General features: G+C 40.3%; 1 long non-coding RNA gene across 1 annotated transcript in view; it reads right to left on the reverse strand.

Moving 5' to 3' along the window:
- LOC139827908 (uncharacterized) overlaps positions 1-26,861 on the reverse strand; it is a 40,793-nt gene extending 13,932 nt beyond the window's left edge. Inside the window, exons 1-2 of the long non-coding RNA XR_011739038.1 lie at positions 26,768-26,861; positions 21,406-21,521 (exon numbers count right to left, since the gene is read on the reverse strand). This is a non-coding gene — a long non-coding RNA (uncharacterized lncRNA). The remainder of the gene's footprint in view (positions 1-21,405; positions 21,522-26,767) is intronic.
- Positions 26,862-27,232: the final 371 nt, after the last annotated feature.

Consider the following 27,232-nt stretch of genomic DNA (forward strand, 5'->3'; position numbering starts at 1 on the left):
GTTTAATTTGTGTAAAACTGATACTTTTCTGTTGAAAGTCACATTTGTGTGACAAGGTTTGTAGCTCCACTCTCCTGCTTTCATTAGAGCAAAATTTGCACTCGGCATAATGGTTCATCTGTACAAGCCACAGTAACATCTCTTACTTTAAGCCGGTTCTCTGCACACCGAGAAGTCAGCAGGACACACAAAGATGACGAGCGTAGCAGTGACACAACTGTTCCTTCGGGTCTACTGTTGACATTACCAAAGGTATTTTTAATTAAACTGTTTTCCTTCTGAAAAGCAGCTAGGTGCACACCAGTCTGGCACAACTGGGGAGATTAACCCATATTGCTTATCGTTTAGAAAGCACCACAAAAATGCTTGTCATGTTACAGAACATAAATGTAGAAGTGTTGAGCAAACATGCAGGATAGTCTCTGCTCTGAGCAACTCTACCTAAAAACACAAGGTGATACAGTTAATGATAAAAAAGAGAAAACAGAATAAACTTGCTACTGAAAATTATGTTAAAATTTCTCTACTGAATAAATATAATTACTTAAGTATTGTTTTGGCTTACTGCATCCTTTCAGAGCTCTCACTGTGCTTGATCTTTAACTTCCTATTTAAATTTAATTACTTTTTGAAACCACAGAAGGCCCTAGTATCCACAATACCCGATGCCAATGAATTCTGTTTTAACAACATGTTGCATTAAGTATCATCTCCTTTTATTTGCTTGAACTTCCCACCTTGTGATTTCTTTTGATGCTCCCTAACTCTTGTACCGCAAGAAACAGTAAGCAGTTCATTCCCTCACAACTTCTCCTTTCTGCTCTGTTTCTCGATTGCTAGTTTATCCTCCCTCAGTTATCTCTCCTTGGGCTCTGGGATCTTGGTCTATTTAAGCATTCCTGATATGAAATCTATTCCATATATTCAGTGATATTTGTTGACCTTCTCTATGCCTTGTACAATGTTCCTGTACCCTTTTTGAGAAGAGCACACAGTATTTAGAGCGGGAGTGTATAATGAGTTTATACAGTGGAGTAGTGTTACTGCTATGAACAATTTAGTGCCTTCAGCTGCTAATTCAATTAAATTTTGGAAAGATGCAAAACAATGACAAAAAAGTAAATGCAAATTTGTTTGTAACTTGGGTGAACTCCCACTGATTCTAGAACTTAATATTCAAGCTTAAGTTTCTCAAGTCTAATTACTGACTTGGGGAATCTAATTGCCTTACTGAGGCATATAATTCTAAATATTTTTGAGGCTGTAAGCAGAGTCTTAGGTGCCTACATTCTGTTTGATAACTCATTTCTAGTTGAAAAAAAATGTAATCTTTTTCTTCTTCAGATCACTATGTGAGAACGGGGTGGGAATGAAAACTCCTCATCTTATAAATTAAAATACTAGAAATCACAAACCTCCTCCCCGCCTCTTTTTTTCCTACTGGCATGTCTCTGCTACTAGAAGCACAACCTGTTCCTGTTATTGGACAGAAACAGAATCTTAAGTAACACTATTAAATGAATATGAATATATATATATATATATATATATAATTTTAATGGGCACACAGTAAAGAAAGGTTTTTCACTTTATGAAACTGGTTATAATATATATAGCCTATATACAATGCATAGCTATAGCACTTCTTATTACAGAACATTCAGGTAGTTTCAACTAGACCTAAATCAGCATAGGTTCTTTCAATGTAATGGAGACACACTGGTTTAAATTAATTGAAATCAGATGAAGCAACTCTTTGGACATGGCAGAACTGTAACTCCTGTCACGTTCCAAAGGACTTCCAAGGGCTCGAACATGATCTGCCTTGCTATAGGAGGTCCAGGCAATCCTTACGCCTCATTCGCAAAGCTTTTTGGTCACAGCCATACTGCTGACAAAGGCATTATTTGCACTGACTGGTCTGATAAGAGAATGTAAACACCTTAAAAGTGCCATTGCTCTTGCACAATCAGGTCCCGGCTGCTGAGTCAGCACTCTGGGGACAGCGCTTCCCGCCAGCCCTGGCAGGTGGTGTCCAGCCCGCACCCATCTGTGCTGCCATCAAACCATCTCTCCTCCTCAGGGCTCCACAGGAGCCTCCGGCAGCCAAGCAAAGCCTTCTGCCAGTCAGCACAAAATTGTCATGCTCCTTTTCTAATCCCAGTATTTCATAAACTAACAAATCAGAAGATTAGCCAGCTGTAATAATGTTCCTTTTCATCAGGGCAGGAATAACTGGTGAGAATCCTCACCATGTGCACATTTTCTTTCAGGACAAGTGCGCCATTCTCGAATTACCAAACCAAACCCCCTGGATTGAAAATATGAAGAATCCCAGGAATAACTACTGGCTGTTTTAAAATATCTTTTGCACAAGTTTGTAGGTTCTTGCAAAAGCCCAAATAGCAAACTGCTCTACTGTCTGGATAGGGATAGACATATTGCGTTTGCAAAGTGGACAGCACCACCTGAAATTGTTCATCCATACTGGGTAAAACTCAATTGATTTGCATCACAGATAAAGGTTTATCTTTGATTACCTTGTAAGAGATAACAGCAGAGCTGGTGATATGATCTGACAAGTGTTTGCGAACGTATTATTGTCTTTCATAAGCTGCCACTCCACGTCTGTCGGCACATCCCTGAAGCACATCTGCTGTGCTGGCTGCAAGGCAGCAACACACAGCCTGGGTGCTGCTGGCCCTCTGGGATGCCCAGCTGCACCTAAACCATTGAGGACAAGAGACACACACTGGAATGTGGGAAATTCCAATTACATACAAGGAAAGTATTTCCACTATGAGGGAGACCAAGCACTGGAACAGGTTTCCCAGAGGGGCTGTGGAGTCTCCATCCTTGGAGATATTTAGCACCTGGCAGGACATGGTCTGAGCAACCTGCTCCAGCTGACCTGCTGGGAGCAGGGGGGTTGGACTTGAGCATCTCCAGAGGTGCAGCCTCAATTATTCTGTGATGCTGCGTGTTCATGGGCGCTTACAGTATTTTAACTGAGGGAGTGGTAGTCAACAGGTTATGAGGATTTTTCACGTCACTGTAACTATCACAGCGAAGTAGCAATAAAGAATTAAAGAACATTAAGTAGCAAGAAAATAATTACTATTTACAGAGAAATACACCAGAAATGTAAAGGTTGGTGGGGTGTTCCCCAAATAAATTATTAGCTGGCAGCACAGCTCCTCAGGAAATGGAATTCATTTAGACCAGGGGAATTTCCAGCATGACAGAGTCTGTTTTCAACTGGATTTGAGATGAAAAACACAGATGATACATTTTGCAGAAAAAAATTCTTTCAATTAATAAAAATGTGAATGATGTTAAAGGATTACCACATAATATGCACATGCCTATACATGCACACACATAAATTAAAACAAACAAACAAACAAACAAACAAACCAAACCACACAACAAGAATACCAACACTGAAAATTCAGGAAATCTACACCAGGAAAATCAAAATAAAACAACAAGACAATCTCCCAATAGGATCTCCCATTTCAATTTTAATTCATTTGAAATTTTCCCATTCAAAAATCTAATTGTCTTCTACATTGTGAAGAACATTTTGCACCTGATGGAGCAACATTTTCCAAAGAGAAATTTCCATTTCAAAACTTTATATCAGTGCAGCTATTTTTTCAAGAGCCAGTATCTTTGAGGAATATGAGCTTTCTTCACTGATACAACTTCATTTTTCCTGAGCCAGGATTTGCCTTTCCTTATAATAAACCAGTGAATTCTTCATGTTTGTTACACATTCGTCTAGTGTTTTATAAGAAGACATCTAAAAGTTTTACTGCTGTGTTTCTTTCCGGACCACCCCAACAAACAACTTCTGCTTTATTTTTAGAATTAGCCTTTCTTGCTGGCTTTTATTTTCCCGTGCAGCCCTAACATGAGTTACTGTAATTCAAATTTAACTATTAGTTTGCTGCACCATACACCTGACACTATGGCACAAAAATTACCTACCTATTTCTCTCCCTGTCCAGGTGCTTCATGTCCTTCATCACTTAGGCTATTTGAGTACCACAGTTATTGACAAACAGAAAGAACATAAATAATACCTTTTTCTCACTTCAAAATGCCAAAGAGAAGTAATAGGATTAGCTTCCCAGAGATCCTGGCAATCAGTCTTCACCGTATTAAAAAGCTGTGACGCTACATTATGTTCTTGGGTGTAAGGGTATAGCACGCATGGAAAGTTACAGTCAAGAAAAGAGGTTTGTACTTCTGGTGGTATAATGCCACTAAAGGTCATATTAGAAGAACTGAAGGACTCTGTATGGCAGAGTTATAAAGAACCCTGAGGTTTCAAACTGACGGCAGTGAAGAATGAGTCGGCTCTGGGCTGCCTCACAGTTGGTGTGTAAGGCAGCTGCTGCTCCACAGTCGGTCAGGAAAAGGTTAAGATTTTCTGGAAGTGGCGTCTCCACAGATGGCAAATTCCTCTTTCTGTTCAAATGAGACTGTTCAAAAACAAAACAACCTCTTTCCCAGAGAAAGTAAACTAATTTTCCACGAATTCAACCCTTCCTTCTTCCACCATTTCCTCAGCAGCTGGTTCACTGCCAGCTCACTGCATCCTCAGCCCTCAGCTCCCTCTGGTTCTCAGAAAAGATCGTGTGTGCTGCTTGCTGTTGTTTCCTGGCCCCAGTTACTCTGCTCTTGCCATGGACATTACATCTCCCTTTCCCCTGCTCTCATTCCTGGTTTTCCCTCTGGACTTTTTGTCCCATCCCCAGATTGCCCTATTATGTGCTGTTCAAGCAAAAGACGCTGCCTCTCCCTGTAAAACCTGACTCATTCACACCTCTGAACTTACAAAGTTAATTGCCTCAGGAGTTTTTTATCTTGACAGCATCAAGCTAAGCCCATTTTCCTGATGATTCAGTTTCAGATCCATGTATTACCAGCTGCTTTTTCAGATCTTCTCATGTTTTTCTGTGATAATCTTTATTTGCTTCAATGGGATCTTCTTCAAGCATCTTTAACCTCAACAGATTTCAGGAACTGCAGTTGGTAGGTGTTTTTTTTCCTTCTCTCAGCCTTCCTCCAAGGTTTCTCTTATGCTCTCCCTGCATATATTTTTTCTTATCACCTCTGAAGAATTAACTGTACATCACAATTAGTAGGAGTTCAACCATCAGAGTTAAATGTCTTAACTAACCTCTGTATGGTTTTCTAAATGCCTGAACACCCACCCCTGAGAATGCAGATGTACAAATTTGCCATTTCTATCCACTTGAATCTTTCTCAATAGCAGGCGTATTTCTTTATCGGTTATTGTAATTCTGTTCGTGCTCTCTGGTTCTGTGGCATCAAGATAGTCAATAACTTGTCCATCACTTCCAGTCAAAACTTCATACTTTCACACAGTTATAGGAATGGTGGGTGTTTTTTTGTTGGTTTTGGGTTTTTTTTTAATATTCTAATGATTTATCTAAAAATATGCCTAATAATATAGGATTTATTAGGTGAAGAAACCATCAAGAAAACAAACTTTTGCTTATCATAACAATGTGGAGTAACACATTCATATGTGAAGGCCAAATTTTCTAGGCATTTCCATACAATTTCTGAATTTCAGACTTTTCTGTAGGTCTTGGCTGCATGTGCATGCAGATGGACGTTTAGTTCATGTCTGCATACAAAAATCAGATGGCAAAACTGGAGCTACACACTGGCATGGTAAGAAGGAACTGCTCGTGGCATGGCTAGCTATAGTTTTTTCATTTTCAAGCAATACAACCTCATATAACTGCTTTGTTTTTAACACATACAAAAAGAGCAGCAGAGCTGAGGAAGAAAATACCTGGCCTCTGAACAGCCAAACTATTTGTGCAGCTGGATCCCTCCAGGTCCCACAAAGGAGACATAGCAGACAGCCACCTACGCAGCCTTTCCACCCACCTCAGTTTAGTGCTGTGCTAACCCATTGGATACGCTACTTTCAAGCATTTATTCTGCCTGCAATTCCCATGCACAACAGTCACAGGGCTCCTTTTCTAGTCTCCCTCACTCTCTCTCCAGCTTAGCATAGCCAAATAGCAGGGTCAGGGCAACTATACTGTATGAACTATGCACTGGCTATGCACAGAAATGCTTATTATTTGTTTTACCTCTACATTGTACTTGTTCAGCTGATGAGTAACTTGGGGGAGGACACTTAGAGAGGCAATGTGTGCTTCAGAGGTCAATTAAACAGGAGGATGTCTCCAAAAGAGTTGTGTTTCCAGTACTGGGGGCCAGGCCCAGCTTTGACTTCAGAACACCTGAGGCACTTGGAACAGAAAGCCTCACTTCTGCGAGAAGATCCTGCACAAAACACATCCTGGAAAAGATAAATACTTTCCACAGAAAAATTGTGAAATCCTTCCGTGATGAAATATTATCACATATTTTTCTAAGTACATGGTACATTAAAGTTATTACTTCATCATCTTTTCCTACTGCCTCTCTACACTTTTAACTCTGCTTTCACTCCCCTCCTAGTTCGAACACTCCGTAATCAGCACCTCTCCCAAAATCAGCCATCTCTGCCAGTGCCCGACCACCCAAATTGCCCTGTGTACTGTGCCTTAGCTGCCTGATTCACTGATGACGCTGCCGATTACTCCCGATGAGAGAGGGTTTCACGGGCAAAAGGAACAGAAAGTGATCTCTCGTTTTGCTTATCATAATTCCAACATGTAAACAGGATCCCCTATCATTTTGCTCGCACATGTTTTCATTATAGTATCCGTGAATTTTCACATAGCTTTTGAGTAAGCTGTGCTGGCTGGCTAAATTATTTCCTTATAAATACTACCTAGACCTGTTGATACACAGAGTTTCCCAACTCGATCAAGGGTGAAACCTAGCATGCTCCGTCTCAGCTGAGGAGCAACCTGTTTCCCTAGCACTCAAATGAAGTCAAGCAAGTCAGTTTTTACATCAGGAAATCCTTACAAAATATGCCTCTAGTAATTCCAAGGAGTTTTCTTGGCTGTTGAATTGAACTATGCTATGACAAATTGGCAATCTTAAACAAAATACAGCCTCATAATTCTCACATTTCTGTAGAAAAATTACAAATGTGAACAATGTGGCAAAATTCCAGGTAGCTTTCTGGAAATCAGAAAGGTTAATTAATCCTCAGTGTAGTTTCAGTCTTGAAAAAAATAAAAATGTTTAAAGAGTTCCAGTGTTTAAGTTTCAGCAGAGACTGCTATGCATACAGTAAGGCTACAATGTTCTTCACCAGTGCCTGGTGTTCCCCAGAGATTTTTCTGTGTCAGTCCCAAAATTTAGGATTTGAGTTTCACTCACATCATGGGGCTTAGGGTGAACAATTGAGCCAAGTTCACCAGGATGTCAGGGCATCCTTCTAGCTTCAGCTCCTCATTTCTCCCCTCCTTTCTATCTCTCCAGCATCTGATCTCTTTTCACTTCTGAGATCGCTCCTGTCAGACCCACACCAGAGACAGCCCGTGACCCCCAACCTGGCATTTCTTCCAACTGCAGACTCAGGGCTGTGCTCCATGGTAGGAATTTGCCTGTTTAAATGTTGTGTCCGAAGAGACCTGTGACATGAAAAAGGCCTACTCACTCTTCTGCCGTGGTTTCCCTTTCTAGGCACCATAGTTTCCCTAAAGTTTGATTTGTTCCTTTATAGAAGAAATAATGGAGCATTTTGTACTTTATTATAATTGCATAAACATTTAGTGAGAGATCATCATTTTAAGGAGACCCCCATATTTTGATTCTGACCCTACATAATTCAGAGGAGCTTTTTCCACATGGCTTTGGTGGGAATCAAATCTGACCCAAAACCACTTGAAAGATGCATCCAGGCAAGTCTGAATTTACTGCTGGCTGTTTGGGAGTGTGACATACGAAAAATCAGACCTGCCGCTCCGGTACTGAGGAGCTCAGCACCAAGGATGTGATTCAGAGACTCGTGCAGTGAGCGTGACAAGCAGGACGACTCACGGAACAAGGCGGCACACCCAGTATCAATGTTTAAAGAGTTGAAACCTGATCTGATACCTTTGCAAAAGGACAGAGAGGTAAAGGACTATTTGTATGTATTAGGAAAGGGATGTAAATTCAAGCTGTGAAACAGTCCTTACAGAATAAAACTGTAAGACAGGCCACAGCCAAAACTGTAGATCTGAGTTTCCTGTTTTTCTGCTGTGGGAAACTAAAACCTCAGATACAAGTGCATCTAAATCCAGGATTACAACTTTGGACATGGATCTAATCTTTCTGTCCTTGTAGGTTTTTCAAAACAATGTTCAGATTTGATTTAACATAAACTCGGACCTGAAATCTCGATTCAGTCTCAACTCCTCTGAAAATGAGTTATCTAATTTATGTCATTCAAATCCAAATCTGTCCAAATTCTTGGGAAGCTCAACCTCAACTAAGCTGATTCTGAAGTTCTACAGTGAAGTTCAGATTGAGATGCCTAAAAAGTCTACAGAAATCAGGATACCTAGAATAAGAGGAAAACACAGGAATGGAAATCAGAAGCAAAATACTGAGAGGACCAGCTGACTTCCAAGAAAGGAAGGAAACACTGAGAAAGGGGAAAGGAGGAGACACTGTTGCATAGCTCTGTTCACACTTCTATCATGTAGGACTTAAGAGGCAAGTTCTGGTGCAGAAGCCATGCAGATATGTCAGCACGCAATGTGCCTATTTCAATAAATTTTACTTTTTAGGTAGACTTGTTGGAATGGGAACACTCCCATCCTAACCGGTGATGCAGCTCTGGGACTGGAACTGACTTGTACTTCTCTTGGAAGTGATGGCACCTGACAGCTTCCACCGGTGAGCAGGTATCTAGTATTTTAGAGAGATGATGTGCTGACATGATGGTGTGGACATGACATGAGTCTGGGTTAACAGGCCCAAGTAGAAGTAACTTAAATCAGTACCAGTGACATCTCTTCAGCTGTTAAAGACTCCCATATCAAAACCAAACTCTTGGTTTAAATGTGGCTCTTTTTCTAAACAGGAGTGGTAAAATTCTTAGTCCAGCCCTAAGAAGGTCATTTTCACAGATGGAGCCACATGTGAAATATTAGGTTTTCAGCTTTTATATTCTTGATAAAGAAGGAAACCACAAATCCTTGTTTGTTCTGTACTACAAAAAGACAGAAGGAAAAAAGTGACCACTTGCTGTGCAAGCACAGCTGGAGATTAAAGTAAAACCTGGTAAGGAATAAACATGAAACAACCTCACTGCATTCTTAGCGAGACCAAAGGTATAAACCTCCTCACACTTGATCAGCAAGATCCAAAAGGGCTGTTGAACTCACCAGAAACTGCTCTATGTGACTGCTTTCTCCCTCCTTGCCCATGTACTTCCCACCAAAAGTAACTCCCCTAGGTGCCCCACAGAAATGTAAAGGTCATTATTCAAACAAGAGAGGTACATTGAACAACACATGCAAAAAGCAAAGGCATTGGCATTGCAGAAATTCTGCAAAATAATTGTGCCCAACATTATTTTGTATTTTTGTCCTTTTCTATAATCCACATTTTTATTTACCTACTTAATGCGTGCACGTGTGAAAACCGCACATGCAGCCATGGGTGCAGTTGTTGCTGTACTGGTTTGCAGGCGGCTCTGTGCAAAGCTTCAATACACATATGAGCCAAGGACAGATTCCAGTGAGACCCACACAGAGCAGTGATGGTTGTGCTGCAGAAACACCCATGGGTAAGAGCAGAGCCATGCGAGGCAAGGGAGCCCGGGCTATGTGCCAAAGATGCCTGATGGGTAACAAGGCTGGAAATTGCAGGTTGAGTCTGAAATTTAGCTGAGACTTGTAAGGGGCTGTAGTGAACAGAAAACTGGACTGAACAGGGATTCTCACAAAACAGAGAGGAAACCCTAGCAGTGTTTAAAAACTTCATGAAAAGGAGAATAAACCAGGAGTAGTAGATGCAGAAGCAACTGAGGTCAAAGGTGGACTTTTTTTAGGTGGGAGAGACTAAAACTTGCTTGTATTATGGGGCAAAAAATGGCAGAGCAAAGAGAAATGAAAGCAGAAAGCAGAAGAGAGAGAGTAGGGATGTGAGGGTCCAGCCTCAGATCAGCCTCCAGCAGGGGTATATTCCTCATCTCGCCGCACGCACCTGTTACCAGCCATAGGGTGCCTGTAGCTCATACAGCACGACAATATTCCCTTGATAGCAGTTTGACTGCTTGCCTGATCACAGTCCCCATTAACCACGCTGGGATGTGCTTTCAGGACCTTTTGGCCAGCCAGATCTACCTACGTAACACAGCTGAAGTGGGCAAAGGAGCTGCAATGACAGACCTGAGTTGGGGTCTTGCACATGTTACTATGGACAGACAGACTTTGCACATGACAGCAGGCCCAGCCTGTGCTCAAAATATGCCAAATTTGTTGAAACACTTTTTTTTCCAAAATTGATGGCACACGCCACGAAATGAAATCTGGTCTTGAGGGCATTATGCTGGCACCTACAAAGCATTTTTCTTCCATGCCCCAGAAAAGGTGATTTGTGGATCTATGCATGACTGCTCAGATAGTGAACTGCACAACAACTTGACATTACCCATGCAGCAAATGCTGGGAAGTATCTTCTGAGTTAAAACATTAACCGAATTCCTTACCAGCTTGGAAGAAGTTAAGGTGAAGCTTTATTTATTATTTTTTATTAATATGTTAAATGTACTCGGTGCTCACTTGGGTATACAAGAGTTTGAGGATGTTCAGCATCCCGGAGCACTGGGGCACAAGTCCAAGGATAGACTTTTCTTAGGAAATCATTTCAGGTTACCTTTAAAATCATAGGGCAAATGGCAACAATAAAACAGGTAATAAATTACTATCACAACCAGAGTCCCATATCTCCTTGTGGGCAAACATCTGAACAAGACCAAACTACCGGCAGTGCAATAAAACACAAAGGGTGTGGAGTTTGTATAATATGAAGACATAATTTCTGCTTCATGAATCTGCTTATAGAAAGAGGAATACATTTCTGGGAAGTAAGCAAGTTTGTTTAAACAAAAAATAAACTTCAAAGAAAATCATAAAAAAGGGGAGGGTACATGCAGAGATGACTTTGTTTTGAACTCTGTACAATTGCTCAATGAAAATGTCTGCTAGTCAAATTTCATTTTTGGTTTAAACATTGCAGTTTCTTTTGCAACTCTTGGCAAAATGCTTTCCTTATCCTGGAGGCACTTCTGCCATTACTCTCCTCCTTAGGCTCTGACCTTGTGACTCCACAGGGACACCAGAATTCATCCCCACAGATCGGCTTCCAGGATGGAAGCTTATAGCTTATCAGAGGGCGTGATTTTTTTCAGATATGGACACCAAAGCCTTCCTGCAAAAACAGTACGGTTTAGCTTGAAGTTGGAGAAACTGGATGCGTTACTACTGTCTGAAAAAAAAAAAAAAAATCTTGTCAAATTACATGATAAATCTCAACTATAAGGAACTGACTTCTGATTTTCAACTTACAACTGCACATCTTTGAAGCAGCAGGGGTTAGCTGGCAAGTCAGCCCCAGCTCTTCTCTGCCTCTAATCCCAGTTCCTCTTTTAAAAGACTCTTCGTGATCGTCTGCAGCATCGTGTACCAGACACTCATCAACCAAAGAAAGAGATTCAAAGGTGAAAAATGCAGTTTCTGTTTCCTCGGATGTTGTCTTTAAGGAGAAGGTAAGATTTTTCTGGAAGCAGATATGCTTTAGCAATACATACTCACATGTCCTATTTTAAACCGACAGGATTTCACGTTTTATCAAATGATGTAGCCATATTTTACCCACAGTTTCCTTATTCTCCTGTGAGCTGAACCAGCTGACATTTATGGCTTTAACTGTCAGCATGCTATATGTGACATATCTTAATTCACAAATGCACTCTGTACACAGCAGCAAGGATTGCCAGAAGAAAAAGCATTTTTTAACAGTTAAATTTCCTATGGCTTTTAGTGGACCTAGCTCCCCTTGGGGACCTACCTCCTTTCTCTGCCTTTGAAATTTCAAACCAATATTAATATTTAACAGCTTTTATAGCGAACGTTATACCAGGCTTTTAATGTTCCTTAAACAGATTAATAAATCTTCTAATACCCAAGAGAGACAAGTGGTATTTGCATACAACAGATCCCAAAGACCCCAAGAAGATAAAAATAAGACCCCATGCCCACCGGAGCCAGAGGAAAGACATGGGCTGAAACCAGGGGTGTCAGGATCGTGGTTTGGCCGGCTGCTGCGCTCAGGGCTGGGGAAACAAGAAAGTTCCCTATTTACCCACAGGCATGTCCTTCCCTTGAGAACATCAAACTCACTTGGAGCATGAAATCTTTCTGGAGACTATGGCATTGTTTTGATCTGGTTAATCTACCTGTTTATAAAGCTTTTTATCATGCTTTTCAAACATAAAATGACTCACCACTTTTTATTTTTTAAGAGGTATGACTGGTCAGATTCCTAGGAATAACTATGAAAGCCAGAGGGCATGTGGTAGTCAAAGATCCTCTACACTTAAAACCAAGTACTTCTATAGAACATTGCTTCAAGCAGAGAAAATGTGGCAGATTAGGCACAGCTGGACAACAGTTACATTTTCCTCAAAGTAGGAAAAACAATGTTGTAGCTCCCAAAGGCCCCATCTCTGTAGGCTTGAAATAGCGGAAAAGAAAGAAAAAAATGTAAGCACTGTTTTCCATTTCTCAAGAACTGCTAGTAATAAAAAGACAATGGATAAGCCTTTCTTGTACTGTATACAATATTTTCGCATCTTCATTGATGTTATGTATACGAAGTTCACATGCACATGAATACGCAGAGATGTCAAGAAAAAGAATCTCATTAATGCAACCACAGAGTAGAGAAACCAAACATTTCAAAGGGAGGAAAATGCAGTCTTACAATAAAATGCTCTCCCTGAACTTTACCCTCCTGCATTTATTGTAAGATACAGGATTTGTTATAGAAATGAACAGGAGAAATATTGGTGATTCCAAAAACATAAAACATAAAACCACTTTTTTGTACAACTCAGCATAACATCCTCTACCAAAAGTAATGTTTGGCCTTTCCAGATCTAAAGCCTGGAGAACTTCTGCTCAGCTCGTTTTCTGCAACCTTGTCATACTTGAATTGCAAAGATCTTAGACCTTATTGCTCAGTTATGCTTGCACAAAAAATGTCTGGTTTTATCTAGAGAAAAGTTGTTTAGTGCATTTGGAATGAAAAATGCAGTAAATGCATTCTCCTTGCTACAATGAGACAAACTACGAAATCCAATTAGATCTGGTAAAACTGTGCACAGTTAGGACAAGGATTTAGGCATCTCAACTAAAGATCTCCCTTTAGTACTCACTATTATTACTAATATCTTAAAAAACCCACCCACACAGTAATGCTCTCATAAATTAGGAAACACACACTGAGTATATCCAGTTTTTGCTTGTTTCATGTGAAATAAAAATCATAATAGTTAACTAAATCTCTGCATTGATATTGAATGCTGACATTTCATTAAATGCTTTACAAATTCACCATTGAACAAAGTGTTACTGTAAGTTAAAATTAAATGAAATGTAACATTAATTCCTGCATCGAGGGATTAGAAACAAGAATTTCTGCAGTGTGGTAGGGGTTAGCAACTGGAAACACAGAAGAGAAGACTGAGGATACCAGGATCACAGGATGCCCATTAGACCCAAATGTAATCACTAATTAAGTAACATGGTCCTGTGATATTTCAGACAAAATGTTTCCATTAGAAATGGAATAATATTTATGAAAATGTGCAAAGCACTGCTGCACCTTCATCTGAAATATTTTGTATACAATTCTAATCACCCATTCTTCAGGAGGGATGGATTCAGGATGCAAAGACAATGCAGATGATTGGCATGAGCCAAAGAACAGATAGGCTACCATACATAGGAATACAATTGCCTCATTTGTTTAACCTAGATGACACTTGACAGAAATTGGAATTATGAAATTTTGGCCATAATTTAGGTTTTTAATCAGCAAAGAAATAGGATTCTGAAACAGAAAATTGGAAAAGTGGAAATAGAAACCTAACTGGTTTTACAGAGAAACTCGATTAACTTGTGAAAGGGCTTGTATGACACAATTGTCTGCAACAGGTGAGACACAGACTCGATGATCCAAAATGTCCTTCTGAATTGTATCATCCTACCCAAGCAGTTTTAATCCTATAGGGATGGTACACCCCATAGGTTTTCTGGGGTTCAGCCGCCTATGGAAGACCAAGCATCACTGATGTTTCAAGGACTGCAACAGATGGTAAGAAGTACCACCTCAAAATCACTTCTTAATTTAAATCAAGAGCTCTCCAGCAATGCCTACTCATCTTTACTTTTTTCCTGAAAACACCCTGGGTTGCTACAGCTACAGATGTGCAGCCAGTGGTGGTCACTGTCGAAAGCACCTTCAAGTTCACAGGTCATCCAAGCCCATGCTGTGGGGGGTCTCACCCTCCTCCCTGCCCATGCCCCTCTATCAAGCGCTGCCAGGTGACACAGCCTCCTGCTGCAAACTGCCACACGTCAAGCACGAGCACCCACAGAGCTGGAAACCCAGCATGAAACCCACAGTCAACCCAAAGGACAGCATGGGGGACTGGCAGCGTTCAAGCAGCCAGGATTTGGAAATTTTGGCTCTCAGCAAGAAGGCAGTTTAACATGAGCTGTGGATCTTGGAGCTTTCCAAGCTCGGCTCTTTGACTTCAGACTGTTGTCATCAAAGGCCGCCTTTTCTGATGGAGGAGGTGGTCCCACCCAGGGGCTGCTTTCGGGTCCATCTGCAACCTTATGACCACACACGATCTGGAAAACCATGGCTACTGTGTACTGAAAAGAAGCCTTGCCCACCTACAGACATTGCCTTCAATCTCATTAAGCCTTGTTTTGCTTTGCTGACAGCAATGCTGCCAAAGAGATCAGCTGGTGAAGGACACCGTATGAGTACACATGGGTGGCATTTTGCCTCCTGCAGTTGAGATCACTTCTGAGCATCGACTCTCTCCTGGTCCACTTGGACAGATGGCCTAAAACTATCTCCCTCTCTCTTCAGCTTCCCAGTGATATACGGTGTGCTTGCCACTGGGCTATTGCACTGGCCTTGCTCCATAGTGACGATACTATCTATAATTATTATTTTTGTTGACTTGTATCTTCTCTTCCCTAGCCAGCCGCCTGAGTTGTTGAAATACTTGGTGAGCCTGTGCCCCTGTTCCATTCCTAAAGCTCCAAGTAGCCCTGTAGCCCATTCATCTTAAGTTACAGCAACGCCCTGCTCTGATGGAAGATTTTACCTAATTAATTTCTAATTTGGGTTAGAATGCTTCTTTTCCATGCATTCTCTTGTGAAACACTCATCCCTCTTGTTCACACAAATCTTTTCATTTCAGAGATTAGAGATGTGAAGTGCAAACTCTGTCTCCTTTGCACAGTGTATAAACAACCCTAAACGTAGCATCCAGGATGGCGTTCACTTCACCTTAGCCATCTGAAAGTCAGCCTCACTCAATCATCTAGATTCCCTCTATAATGACTGGAAAATAGAAATTTCTTTTGGAAGGAAAACTTCCCTCATGCTGACACATGAGGAGATCTCACAGTCTGGAGAGGTCTCCACCAAATGCAGAGCATGTCTAGGACACCTAGTACTCAGAAAACTAAAGGTAGATGAGACTGATGATTGATGTTTTATGTTGTGACAGTATTTTGTAAACAGAAACCTTAAAACTTAAGTAAAACTTTCTAGCCCATTTCAGAGAAGGTGAATAGAAGCACATAGAGAATATATGAACTGTCAAAAGATGGCCTGGCAATAACTGTCAAAGTCACAGGAGGAACACAGGGCATCCTCAGTCACAGTCCTGGGCTAAGACCATTAAACCATGCCTCTTTCAACAAACATCTTTCTGCTTGTTGCCAGAAAACATCTCCATAGAAGTTTTACATGGGTTATTAATTGCTTGTAGTGCCTTGACTTTGAATAGCAATAAAAAGTGGTCACACACAAAGGACTTTCTGGAACTGGGTGGTCGGTTCATGTCCCCTAACCCCTTCAAGCTGTCTTAAAGAAAGGAGCCAAGTGCAGCATCCAGAGCTGTTCCAAGGGATCCTTCACTGCTCTGGATTCACTAAAATTCCAGTGGATGTACAGTTGTACCAGAAAAGGGTTTTTTTCCCAGCAAAGAAGGGATATGAGAAAAAGCAATCTTCACCTCTGATCATAACTGGGGAAGGGTTGCCAGCTCCAAACGTATTTTCTAGTGAAAAGCAGATCTCCAGCCTTCACAGGTAGTACAACATCTCCCATCCATGAAAGTCAGAGCAATGAAACTCTAAGAACATACGTTATCCAAGACACTATAAAAAATACATCTGTGCTTGTATCTCTATTTATATATGTACATATGCATATGTGGGTGTACTCAGGAGTGTTTGCATACGCACGCATACAATTTTATAATTTTTAGGAACTAATTCTTGATATTTAAATATTTGGTGTTACCAACGAGGTATACAGCTCACTAGAAATTTGCATGCACCTACAGGGGAGCCCTAGAAGGATTTTTTTCACGTTATCAAGTCCGATCCTGCCATTAGGACACTGAAGAGACCCACAAGACCAGGAAGAAATGTATGGCTATAAAACCAGGGTGAATAACTAGTGGTGCAATGTAGTTGTAAAATCCCTGGGCACACACTCGCTGGTCCATCGAGCTGCTGAACTCCCCAGTGGCTGGGGAGTGCATGCCACAGAGCAGCTCGGCCGTGGCGTACAAGAGCCTGCTTGGGAGTCCTGAACTCTTACTGCCAGCTTGTCTGAAACAGTCATAAGACAAAGAGAAGCATTTGTTCTTTTTCAAACAGTTCAGTAACTAAGAGCAGAAAATAGTGGGTTTGTTTGTGGTAAAGGTAGCAGTATATCCTGCTCTCACTTCACTACTGTGCAGAAAATGTAAGAATGCAAAGCACTGGCATTTTAATTTCAGGTTGTAAATGCTATATACTGCTCTTCATGCCCCTTGCTTCATGCAGAGGAAAAGCTGCATCATGCCAGAAAGGAGCTCTTTTCAATAAGCAGAAACAAAACTGAGGAAACTGGAAATCTACATCATTTACTGCATCTAAACCTCTTTCTTATGGTAAGCAACAGCCCTGGCCAGCAAGCCGCAAACCAAAAGACACCTTAATGGTCCAGGAAGTTCAGAGATCTTTGAGTTAAATATTGAGCAATGCAGGTGCAGGCTGCAGATGGGAGGTTTGGGTGTGAAAGCATGCCAAGTGCATAACAAAACTCGATTGAAGGAAGCCAATTTTAAGATCTCCGCCTGAATTCGTTGCACATAGATGGCAGGAATTCCACAGATACTCTGTCTGAGAAACAAGAGTTTTCAAGGTTCCTCAGTGTGCGAACCACTGGCATAAAAAGGGACCCGCTTTAATTTGTTTTGCTTTCTCCCAAGTACAATTACCACTAGTCACACCCAAGTATATCTTCTGTTAAATATGCAGGGGAAAATAACTTCTTGGTGCAGCTCAGTTGAAGTTAGCAGGGAATTTAGCCTCTATTCACTGAATCAATGTTTTTTTCAAGATTTGTGCCTAATTATTTGAGAATTAAGAACTGAAGATTTTGCTAAAAGAAAGAAGGCAGACCATCTGTATTTGAATTATTTCAATCTTTTTCCACTCGTGTTTTGTGCACTTTCTGCTCCCCTATGCACTGGAATATGCAAACCATTTTTAAGATTGAAAGAAATCCTGTTTTGGTGTGTTCTATCTATACAGAAACAGGAACTGACAGAAACTCAAGCAATAAATGAAATTACAAATAAAAGTAAATAAATAAATAATATTTGGAGGGGGGTATCTGGAAAGAAATCAGCTCAGCATTAAAAGTCCAGGTACTGATGGGCAGGCAGACTTTACCATGCTTTCAGATCTTGAATTCTCCTCATTTCTGCCAAACAATCCAATTAACAGTTCACCATTTAGGGAAGGATGATGTCACAAAGAAAATACAAAGCTGATGTAGCATCTTCTTAAAGTAAATGATCCCTGCTTGGCTATAGAGCAATGTCCAAGCAATGCCTATCACAAGTAGTAAAACAGTCGCAACCACCCAAGAGAAATCCACCTCACATAACGCATGCCACTGAAGTCTCAATAGGCTTATGGTGAACCTGCTTACTGAAGACTTTTCTTGAATGGGATCTTTAAAGAAATTAAGAAAATCTGGGTATTTTCTTCTTCATTAGGCTCCCCAACTGCATAATGTATCCTTGCTTAACATGAATTTTAAAGTGAGAAATCTACAACACCAGCTTGCCTCACTAATGCGTGGCTACATAATAAGCATAGAATCATCGAATGGTTTGGTTTGGTTTGCTTTGCTTTGCTTTGCTTTGCTTTGGTTTGCTTTGCTTTGGTTTGCTTTGCTTTGGTTTGCTTTGCTTTGCTTTGGAAGGGATCTGTCATGGGCACAGACATCTTCCACCAGACCAGGTTGCTCAAAGCCCCGTCCAGCCTGGCCTTGAACACTTCCAGGGACGGGGCATACACAGCTTCTCTGGGAGCCTGTTCCAGTGCCTCACCACCCTTGTGATGAAGAATTTCTCCCTTATATCTAATCCAAATCTACCGTCTTTCAGTTTAAAGCCATATTTCCTTGTCCTGTCACTACATGCCCTTGTAAAAGGTCCCTCTCCAGCTTTCTTGTAGGTCCCCTTCATGTACTGGAAGGCTGCTATGAGGTTTCCCCAGAGCTTTCTCTTCTCCAGGCTGAACAACCTCAACTCTCTCAGCCTGTCTTCACAGGAGAGGTGCTCCAGCCCTCTGATCATCTTCATAACCCTCCTCTGGACTCACTCCAACAGGTCAACGTTCTTCTTATGTTGGAGGGCCCAGAGATGGACACAGCACTCAAGGTAGGATCTCATGAGAAAAGAGGGGGAGAATCACCTCCTTTGACTTCATAATAATGACTTTTTTGGTTCCTTAAGATGTTCTCTCTTAGCTTTGTTGAGATGTTTACTCATGTAAAACAGAAGCAAATATCCAGTTCTTACCCCATCATACTATTACATCTATAAACTAAAGGTGATAACAACGCAGGTGACCCTGCTGCACATAAAGCTTAGTGAAGGGGCTCTATTCTGCAGCCCTACCAAAGCAGTCCCTTCCATTTCCTTGGAACTATTGACATGAACATGGGCATTTCAGATCTGGAGCATTGTCCGTACAGTTCTTCTAATATAGAAAGCCCTATGCATATGCTAACTATTCTCTTACTGTTGATACATACCTAAAAGATGCATATGCTTCATGTCTTACATTTCTTTGCTTATGTCCCAATTCTACCTAACCTTTACAACAAGCATTTTAAATATACACATTACCAGTTATTATACCAGTAGTATTTGCAGCATATTAGATTAGGCAGCGGCCTTTGCAGGATCTGGAATACTTATTAATTCACAAAGACTGAAATTCTCCCTTCTTGAGTATACCTTTGAAATTACTCCTAAACGTTTACTCCAACTAAAGGATGTAAATGGGATTTATGAGGGAAGCTGGCTGTTGCTGGCTGTTTACACATGGCTGAATTTTGTCCAGTGGGTGTGTATGCTGATTTTCCACTCTAGAATTTCTGATCCTCCCAATTCTTCATTACTACCTGCCAAAAGTACTGTTGTTAGTTTTGGGTTTTCTGTACATCTGAAGTCAGACTTGCAGCCTTTGTGGTCAAAATATTCCATGTTTGATCCTTTTTTTCATCCACCTTTTCCTCTCTTCCACACCCCTGATCATAGCTGCTTGAATTTTTTTAAATGGGTCAGTGGCCTTTTTATTAAATACTCATGTAACTAAAAGCTAGTTTGTTAACAAAGTAAGTCTTGGTTTCTGGCATACTGTGGAAAAAGCGTGTCACTGAGGACTTCTAAGTCGATGGTGCCTGTGTAAGGAGCTCTAACTTTCTCAAGTGCTTATTTCTGAGAACTTCCAGCCCCAAAGGACTGATGTTTATCTTTGAAACAATTTTCTTTGGGAAGATTTGAGAGTTTCAAGACTACAGACTTAGTGGCAAATTTTGAAGGAAGTACGTAGCCCTTTTTGAGATAAATGTTCATTTGCAGTTTTAATTATATAATTATTTTCCCCAAAGCAATAAAATTCAATTGCTTTCAAATATGTTATTTACCTGTCATAAACTTAAAATAAGATTTCCTTAAAGCTTCAGTTTTAAGTTTAAGCATCTTTTCTGTTTTCATTTTGTATCTTAAATAACTTGCACATTTTACTATCATCTCTGAAACTCAGTAAGTAAAAACTCTGATTTGAGACTTTCATATTCTGAATTTATACTTTTACCTGCCATAAGCACACTCCAAAAAGAGACATAACTTTGTGTCAGATTATAATCCTACAATTATATCACATTTCCTTTTCAAAAGTCAAGCATTCAAACATGGTAGACTTTTTAAAAATGTTGTAAATTATATTAGAAGTGAGACCCATTAGGGTTATTCAAGAAAAATACATATTTTTTGTACAAAACTGGAGGCTCTACAAGGCCAGAACTCCACATTACCAAGTCCTCATGGAACACATGGCGGAGCAGTAGCAGTTTGTCCAGACCTTTTCTTAGAAGTATGCACAAATTATTGTCCTCTCCTGATACTCTCTGCAAAGGCTTCATGAAGAGGTGAGATGGCAACAGGCACAATGGGAACAGGCCAAAGGAAGGGTTTGGATACTGTATATCCCAAAGAGATAACAGAGCAGACTGGATGCCTGCAGAAATAAACATAATACAAGTGCCCCTTGCAAGTCTGTTCACAGAATAAGCATGAAGAAATGTGAATGGACATCTTTTTGTGCTCAAGAATGAATACTGAGCATTTACAAGTATTTTAAATCGAGCTTCAAAATTGCTACAGCAGATTTTTATGATGGTATCTCTACATAACTGTCCACCAAAGGTGGAATTTCTCCACTGACGTGAACCTGCTTTGGCTATGTCTCACCAGAACATTTTGCTGTGGGAGTTCTTTGGAGAGATGATTACCATATAAGTAGCTTTGCTGTTCATAAGGGATTCAAAGGAGCTTGAAAAGAGCATGCCTTCAGCGTAGACAGAGGAGAATAAACTTGACCGAAAAGCCATCTTCACGTTCTCCTAATACTGGCCTTCTCAGTCCCATGTAATTCAGACATCCCAGACAGACTCTCCAGCTGGTACATGAGCAGCAGTGCTCTCCCAGCACCAACACACTTTAAAGAGCAGCCATTATTAATGTCCCCATGGCTCTTCCCACTCCCATCCCTAGTAAAACCCTCTTACCAAGTGTCTGAAAGCATCTTTGGAAAGCAGCCATGCAGCTGTCATCTCCTGTTCCTGTTCCAGCTCAACTGTCTCCTCTCTGAAGACCTCTGTCTCCCTTCTGTCTCTCTTGCATACTGTGAAAGGAGACAATGGGGATAAGCATCCCATCTATAGATTTATAGTTAATAGTGTATAGTTTATATAGATCCAGCAACTCCCATTTTGCTGCCTGTGTGACCCAGGAGAGGTAAGATCTCATTTCTGGACAGTTTTCAGTAACTTTTTCCTGTTTTGGGAACTGTTTTATTTCTGTTGAAATGTTACTATAGATACTGGAATTCAGCCTTGCAGAGTTACATAACCAACCTCAGCAGAGGCGAGGACAAGGCCGCCAGGAGGGACATAACATCCTCCGGTGCAAACACTATGCAGAGGAGAGCATTTGGTGGCAGAGCGCTGGGAGGGGAAGGTGCCCTTCACACCTCTCTCCAGGTCGGGGAGGCTCTGTGCCTGCCCTCAGACCCACCAGGGACAGAACGCGGCCAAAGCGTCTGGGAACGATTGGGTGAGACTAATCATAGGACAGTCATGAACGATACTGAAAGGGTAACAGCAGATTTTGTTCAGACGTCAAGAGATGGCAACACATACAAGTAGACATTCCACAGCTTGGAAACAGGAATGGAGCTACATTGCATGTGTCTGGACTGCTCAGGACAAGGATGTGCACCGAAACCAACACACCTTGGAAGAAGCCACCTGCAGCCAAGAGTGCTGGTGCGACTGTGCCCACCAGCAAACCAGTCCAAAAAGCGGAGCTACTTAGTTGTTGGTCAGTGCTGTCCCTGTGCCCCAGGCCTGCGGTTTGGCTGGCTGAGCACAGCTCAAGTCACCAGCTTGCTCAGAGCAAACTCGGAGCAAAGTTACCTAACCACGGTGGTATGCTCACAGCCTCGGGCATTTTTCTATTACTCATGAATATTACTTTATCATATGGCAGAGAAAAAGAAGTTTCTAAATGAACTTGTAAACACTTCAAGGATTTGGCTTTTTCACCGTGAAGTTCATGTTCACATTGGAAATTAGAAAAAGTCCACTATCCTCAAAGCCTGTGAATTCTCTACTGCTCCACCAAATACAATTGAACTCCAAGGGGATACCTGCATGTAAGAAGGAGAAGCATGGTTCACTGATTTCCCAGTGTTCCCCCGTTTCCCAGTGTTTTCAAGAAAGCCAGGTTCAACTCTTGACCCCTTAAAACATCAAAGTCTAAGTCCGTATTTCCAAACAGAGACAGGCATTTGAACATCTTAACAGTAAATCTACTGATTCAGACACTGTAACTTTCAGCCTCCCTTGCTAATCGTACCTCCATTTTCCATGGGAAATGGTGACCATGCTTCCCTGTTTCACAAAAGTGCAGCAAAGAGAAATTCTCTTAGCGAGCACCTGATGCTTATCATCAAAGTTGGTGGAAAAAAGACAGCTGAAATGGAGATTCCCAGCATCACAGGCATATACAATGCCCAAGTGATTTTTATTTAAACTAGTCTCAGTTCTAATCTTGCTTTTCTTGACAACTACTACAAATGCTCCTTTTACAACCAGTACAGATCCTGCTGCTGCTGCTTTAGTGAAACAAGGAGCTAAAGAAGACAGAGACATTGGGCACAGTCATTTAGGACCAGAAGTGAATAAGAATTAATGAACATCGCACAGTAATATAGGTAGGCAGATTTTGTGCACAGAAATCCTGTTTCACCTTCCCTGTTTGTTTGCATATACCTGCCAGCCCAGTTTTATATCTCACAGCTCCTCAATTTTACTGATACTGGAGCTTTTGACCCATGTGCAGTTTTTAATTAAACAAAGACCATGTAGATACTCTTCAATGATCCAAACCTTCACAAGCCAGATATGCAGTGGCTGTACTGTACTTGAAAGAGTCTCTGACACCAATCTGAGTAAGTATGCAGTTAGTCCGCTTAAGTTAGAGTTTTCCCAAATCATATAAAACAGGTGAGACATGGGTCCATTGCATTTGCACATTTAAAAGACGGAGTTTATGTATCTATAAAGAGGATATTAAATGGTGTAGCACTGAGAAGGCCAGTAGGTGGTCATGACTCCAGTGTTTGTGCATAGATTTAAAAAATAAATAAATAAAAGTAATTTTTAAAAGCCTAGTTTGCCTTGAGAAAATGCCAACAGAGAATAATTTCTAGGATGTACTAACTTCTCCACTATTTGACGATCTGATTCCTCCAAAAGTGTCTCAAGATGCACATGGAAAAGCTGAGGACTTAAAAAGGACCCTGTCATTTTTGAAAATATAATACTAACATGAAGTGTTGTAGATTAAGGAACAGAAATGATGAGTTTTCTCTTAGACTGGGAAATGTTTTTCTGGTGCTAGTTTTATCTGATTCATGAAAAATTACAAAGGTGTTTGGCAAAACACACTGTACAAATGCTTTTCCTATTGTATTGAAAAATCTGTGAGCACAACTGGAAGACTTGCACATATTGTGAAATAGTTTCTTTGCTTTCACATCATTTTAATGTCACTCAATATTTCTTAATGAAATCCTGAACAATAAAGTGAGCTGTAGGCAGGATACCTATGTAGTGCCCCCCATACCTTTGAATATTCTATATGCCACATCTCCTTTTACCTCAGTACCTTTTCTTTTACAGTCCCATAGACTCTGCTTGAATTCTAATTGCTACTGGAGTATTTCAAAGAAATTCAAGCCACTTTAACCAATCAGTTCTGTGTGGTTCTTTGCTCAGAAATGCCACTGTGACCTTACCATTTGCTGAATCTGTAAATAAGTAATTATTTGGCTTACTTATTAAGGTAACACACCCTAGCTAGGATGAAAAACCAGACCTACAAGATAATCCTCATCTCAAGTTTCTGCTGGCTGTACTGTCTCAAAGTATTTGCTCATATTCTCCTAGTCAAATTTCACCTATGTTTCATACTGTAGTTGGAAGTGTGAGGCAGGGGTGGCCAAAGCAATACTCATCTATCAGTTACTTTCCCTCATTAATTTATGAGCTTAGTTTTGTTCTGCAGACAAAAACATATATTTTCCTTACTACAGAAACTGTATTGGTAAGTATGTAATTAAAATTTCCTGTCAAATCACTTTTCATTAAAATAGGTGGATCAATAATGGTATTACTAGGCATCTGTGTAGAAGGCAAAGAACTGCATTTCATATAAGGGCACTGTATTTCACACTATAACTGACATCACCACGAACATGAATCTATTTGTTTATACAGTGGAATTCTAAATAACATCACTTTACAAAAGTAATTTGGAAGTATCATGAAAACAGCAGTTATGTTAAAAAAATTAGACATGTTGATATAATAAAAAAAAAAAAAAAATTAAAGGATGTGCAGCTGTATTTTCCCAAACATTTTTTGTTTGCTTTTAATACTTAGAATATGTAGTAAAGGAAAAAAATAATAAAAATTGATGGTATCGCTGGTAATAAACAGCACTTGTTTTCTGTTTTTAACCAACACATACAATTCTTTCTAGAGTATATAGTACTACATACAGGTATGAAAGATGGTAGCCACTGGCTATTCCTTTACTTTGTTGTTAATTACTGCATTATGGTAATTTTAACTTGCAATTTGTTTTCATTCATGTTCTCTATTTAACAAGTACAAAATTTTTTAGGTAGCAACTGCCATGAACAGCGTGATTTTAAAGCACCTAATGATCCTTATCTTCCTCTAAAAGTGGCACTTAATGCAGAACCACAGAATCACAGCATGGGTCAGGCTGGAAGGGACCTCAGGAGGTCATTCAGTCCAGTTGCCTGTTCAGAGTAGGTTCAGCTCTGAATTCAGAACAGAATTCTCCAGGCTCTGTCCAGTCAGATCCTGAAAACCTTTTGAAAAGATGCAGGAGCCCCTCTGCACAGCCTGTTGTGAAACTTCACGGCAAAAGACTGCTTTTTCTTGTTTTGTCTGGAACCCCCCACATTCCCTTGTTTTTATGACTGCTGTCTCCTCAGCTTCAGCTTCACCTTCTCCGTAACCTCCCCATAGGTGCTGGGGGTGGCTGTCAGGTCCCATTGAAGCCATTCCCTTTCTAGGCTATCGCAGCCCTACCTGAAATTTTTAATATATATACTGATATTTTTAATACACTGATACATATTTTTAATATACCAAAAACCGAGCTAAAGATGGCAGCTAGTCCAAACTGGTCAGATTCTGCAAAGTGTTTTCAAATAGCAATGGAAGGAACCAGTATGCCAACTTCAGTACATGTATTCAGACACAGGAATTACATTCTGTGCTTTGTCTGATAAGAAATTTCAGGACCTCACAAATCACTGAAGAAATGTGCTAACTTTTCAGTAAGTATTTAATGACATTAGAGTAAAAAAGATACATTTTTCAGTCCTACATTAACTTTTCAAATTCTTATACTATACATTTTTCATGCAATACCAGCTTTGCATGGAAAAAAAAAATACAAAATTTACATGCTTTTGGAAGTTGTTTTTGAATATTGAGCATTCTGAGTCATTTGTGACTGTGGAAATTCCAGCAAGTCAATGGAGTTATGTCAGACTCGAACTGGACTCTCTAATTTCTGACAACACATCCTAAACTACACAAGCAAACCAATTCCCCAAATGTGAAAGGAGGAAAAAAAAAGGCAAAAATGGGTCTTAGCATTTCCATATTATAAGACACTTTTCAATCACCCAAATTAGACCCAAAATATTCCTACATTCTAGCAGGACACCTAAAAACCTGTGATCTCTGGACTGGATATATGACACTTCCAAAGGTCTATGTGTGTCCTACTGAAGCTATGGAAAGATGAAGCCATACATACTAAAACATGAGAAACTGGGGCAATAAATGCTTTGATTAAACTGAACAAAACAAAACAAAAAAATCTTAAAATTTATCTGTTTCGCTATCAGTCAAGCAAATACATGATAACTGGAGGTACAGTAAATATAGGTTGCTATAGTTAAGACAGCCTTACCTACCTCCTGGAATATGCAAGGGCTATTTTTCTCCTAGGAGGAATCTGACATTGCACCCATTGAGTTGCCTGACTGAGCAAAGTCAAAGTGACTTTTACATGATATGGACCCTCAAAAGACATAAATAGATATATCTAAAATACTTTTTACACAGCAAAGTCAACTTTCATCTGTTAACAACTCAACTTTCTGTCTAACTGGAGCATTCTAAGATTTTTGAGAATAGCAACGAGCAGAACTACTTCTTTGGACTTTCCCTTGATTTAAGACTTTCTCAGCATATTTTGGAAAGCAGAGCAAATTTTTATACAGTGAAAGTCAGCTACTTAAGCAGACTGGCTTACATTTTCTATCCAGTGAACTGAGCTGAACGGAGTAACTCATCTCTTATTCACATTCTTCATTGCTTTCCATTGGGAAGGAGCAGCGGACAGGAACTAAAAGGAAAAGAACTTTTATAACCAAATCACCAACTGCACATATTTTTAATATGAGCAAATCACATAATCTTTCTGTTTTCTGTTCTACACTCTGAAGAGAAATTCCAGCCCCAGTACTGAGGAAAATGTCATTAGAGTAAGAAAGCTCAAGAACAGTAGTAAGAGATAGAGCATCTACGCAGATGGCAAGACTGTGTTCTCAATTACATCAACATCTATACCTCTTCTGAGTTCACGTCAGCCTAAATCTGATGAGAATTTGGTCTACAGACCAAAGAATCTTTACACATACATATTTGCTATTATTTCCAAAATTGCTGCTATTCTTTCTGCTATGGAAATCTCAAGTGTTCCTCAACTTCATCCTGG

The sequence above is a fragment of the Patagioenas fasciata genome, chromosome 4 (assembly GCF_037038585.1).
Source record: "Patagioenas fasciata isolate bPatFas1 chromosome 4, bPatFas1.hap1, whole genome shotgun sequence".
NCBI classification, from domain to species: Eukaryota; Metazoa; Chordata; class Aves; order Columbiformes; family Columbidae; genus Patagioenas; species Patagioenas fasciata.